Consider the following 3,872-nt stretch of genomic DNA (forward strand, 5'->3'; position numbering starts at 1 on the left):
GCGGAGCTTGCAGTGAGCTGAGATCCGGCCACAGCACTCCAGCCTGGGCGACAGAGCGAGACTCCGTCTCAAAAAAAAAAAAAAAAAAAAAAAAAGAAAATGCCAGTATGTGCTTCATGGAATTGTGTTCACAGCCTTTCTTTTTTTTTAACCTCCATTCAGGACTCGAAAAAGCTAGTGAATTCTTGGTTCCCTAAAAACTGGCACACTAGAGGATGGAATAGAAGTTACATTTGTTTCCTCCCCATTTTTTCAGAAAGGAAATTTTAAGGCCAGGCGCAGTGGCTGACACCTGTAGTCCCAGCACTTTGGGAGGTCGAGGTGGAAGGATTGCTCGAGCCCAGGAGTTTGAGACCCGCCTGGACAACATGGCAAAATCCTGTCTCTACAAAAATACAAAAATTAGCTGAGCACAGTGGCATGCACCTGTAGTTCCAGCTACTCAGGAGGCTGAGGCGGGAGGAGAGTTTGAGCCCAGGAGGTTGAGGCTGCAGTGAGTCAAAATTGCGCCACTGCACTCCATCATGGGTGACAGAGTGAGACTGTCTCAAAACAAAACAAAACAAAAAATAAAAACCAATACTTAGCTGGAACAGGAAGTATTTTTTAGAAGACTCATTAGCAATGAAAAACTCTGAAAATAAGGTTAAGAAAACAATTCCATTTAGAATAACAGAAAAAGTAAAATATTTAGGAATCAATTTAACAAAAGAAATGCACTTACATACTGAAAACTACAAAACATTGTTGAAAAAAATTAAAGAAGCCCTAAATAAATGGTAAGACATCCCATGTTCATGGAATGAAAGACAACATTAGTAAGATGGCAGAACACTCCACACTGATCAATAGAATTCAACAGATCCTCATCAAAGTCAAGCTTGCTGCAAAAAAAAAACCACCGAGCTTGCTTTTTTGAGGAAACTGACAGGCTGATCTGAAGTTCATATGGAAATTCAAGGGACCCACCAGGATAGCCAAAACAATCTTGAAAAAGAACAACAAAATGGGATACACCTTCTGACTTGAAACTTCTCACAAAGCTACCATAATTAAGACAGTGTGGCACGGCATGAGGACAGACACACAGGACAACAGCACAGAGTTGAGTTCAGAAATAAACCCTCAAATTTATGATCAAGTAATTTTTGACAAAGGTGCCAAGATATTTCAATGATAGAAAGAAAGAGCAGTCCCTCCAACACATGGTGCCAAGTGGCCACGTTAAAAAAGCAAAGCAGGACCCTACCTCACACATGAACGAAATTAACTCAAAACGGATCAAACACCTAAATGTATATCAAAATTATATAAAGCAATGTATAAAAATAGAAACGTAAACCAGGCACAGTGGCTCATGCCGATAATCCCAACAGTTTGGGAGGGTGAGGTGGGAAGGCTGCTTGAGGCCAGGAGTTCGAGATCAGCCTGGGCAACATACTAAGATCCTAAGAAAAAAAAATTAAATAAAAAAAAATACAAAAATGTACAGGTAAGTCCAAAACTATAAAACTTAGAAGAAAACACATGAGTAAATCTTTTTTTTTTTAAATTTGAGACAGGGTCTTGCTCTGTCACTCTGGCTGGAGTACAGTGGGGCTTCCACAGTTCATGCAGCATCAAACTCCTGGATTCAAGCAATCCTCCTGCCTCAGCTTCCCAAGGAGCTAAGGCTACAGGTGTGCACCACACCTGGCTAATTCTATTTTTTTGTAGAGATGGAGTCTCGCTTTGTTGCCCAGGCTGGTCTTGAACTCCTGGCCTCAAGTGATCCTCCCATCCAGGCCTCACAAAAGTGCTGGGAATACAGGCACGAGCCACTGCACCTGAGCAGGAATAAATCTTTGGGTTTTTCTTTTTTTTTTGAGATGCAGTCTCACACTGTCACCTAGGCCAGAGTGCAGTGGCGCGATCTTGGCTCACTGCAAACTCCACCTCCCGGGTTCAAGTGATTCTCCTGCCTCAGCCTCCTGAGTAGCTGGGACTACAGGTGTGTGCCACCACACCAGGCTAATTTTTGCATTTTTCAGTAGAGACAGGGTTTCATCACATTGGCCAGGCTGGTCTCGAACCGACTTCGTGATCTGCCCACTTCGTCCTCCCAAAGTGCTGGGATTACAGGTGTGAGCCACCATGCCCCGCCAGGAATAAATCTTTATGACGTTGGGTTAAGCAATTGTTTCTTAGCTATAATATCAAAGTTCAAGCAGCAACAACAACAACAAAAATTACTTTTATCAAAATTAAAAACTTTTGTGCTTCAAATGATACCATCAAGAAAGATAAAAATTCTGGGAGGCTGAGGCAGGAGAACGGGGTGAACCCGGGAGGCGGAGCTTGCAGTGAGCCTAGATGGCGCCACTGCACTCCAGTCTGGGCTACAGAGGGAGACTCTGTCTCAAAAAAAAAGAAAGAAACATAAAAATTCCAAGGCCTTATGTACTGCAAAAAAACTAAGAAAAAAAGAACCCACACAATGGAAGAACACATTTGTAAACTGTATATATCTGATCTGGCACTTGTATACAGAATATATAAAAAACACATAACTCAGTCATAAAGGATAAGTAGCCCAGCTGAAAAATGGGCAAAGGATATGAATAGACATTTCTGCAAAGATGATGGACAAATGGTCAACAAACAAAAGAAAAGATGTTCAACATCATTAGCCATTGGGGAAATACAAATAAAAACCACTATGAGATGTCACTTCACATCCACTGAGATGGCTTTAACCAGAAGGATGAACAATCACAAGTGTGGTCAAGGATGTGGAAACACTGGAACCTTATGTATTGCTGTGGGGACGTAGAACGGGGCAGCTGCTTTGGAAAACAGTTTGGCATTTCCTCAAAAGTAAACATAGAATTACCATATGACCCAGCAACTACACAAATCTTCACAATATCAAACATGGAAACAACTCAAACACCCAGCAATGGGTGAAAGTGTAAAGGAAATGGGGTTGACCTGTACAACGAACAGCCCTTGGCAATAAAAAGCAGCAGAGCTCGGATGCGCGCTAGGGCGTACCAGGAAGCAGGATCAGCACCTGGGACCAGGCGCCTGTGCCGGGCTCACCACACCCCTCCCATCATCCTCCCCACGCCTCTGCCATCTCCCCTCAGCCTCAGCCCCACTGTCATTCACCTCATCCACAGGTGGCTCAACCATTTCTGTATTTCCTGTCAGTCTCCTTGATGTGCTCCTGACACAAAAGCCTGGGTGAGGCTTCAAGAAGACTATTTTGGGTGGGCCTTTGGTGCAGTCTGACTGGCTGCCTCACTTGTCCCACCTCCTGCCCTGCTCTAGGCTCCCTGGGCTCCTGCCATCCGGTCTGCTACCCCAGGGCTGCCACATGAGTTGATCCCCACCATCTTCTCCTGGAGGCCCCAGACTCAATTTCCCTCCTGGAGGCTTGCCCTGAGCTCCTCATCTAAATGAAGCACGCTAGATTTGCTCTCACAGCCTTACCCCCGTCCTTCAGAGCACACGCCACAGTTGCCAACTGTGTGGATGTGTTCCCTGTACTAGACTCTGAGCTTCAAGAGACAAACGCTTTACCCCTGCACTGCCAGCCCCCAGCACCACTGACTGTCACTCAGTTATCCATGCACTGGATGACCAGAAAGGCGTGACTACCCATTCCAGCTCTGAGGACGCTGCCTGGTGCTGCTCCTCCTCCTCCCACACCAGAGACCCCAATCACCCAACACGTGATCACACTCAGGACGTGCAGTGCTGCCAAGCCTCAGGGCAGCCAAGCTTCTCCCAATACTCAACCAGAGCCCTTCACATACCAAGTACATGCTAACTAATTCCAGTTTGTAAATCCTAATGTTGGTTCTCTGTGTGAAATGAGGCCTATGTTA

This window comes from Mandrillus leucophaeus, unplaced genomic scaffold, assembly GCF_000951045.1.
Source record: "Mandrillus leucophaeus isolate KB7577 unplaced genomic scaffold, Mleu.le_1.0 Scaffold158, whole genome shotgun sequence".
Lineage (NCBI taxonomy): Eukaryota > Metazoa > Chordata > Mammalia > Primates > Cercopithecidae > Mandrillus > Mandrillus leucophaeus.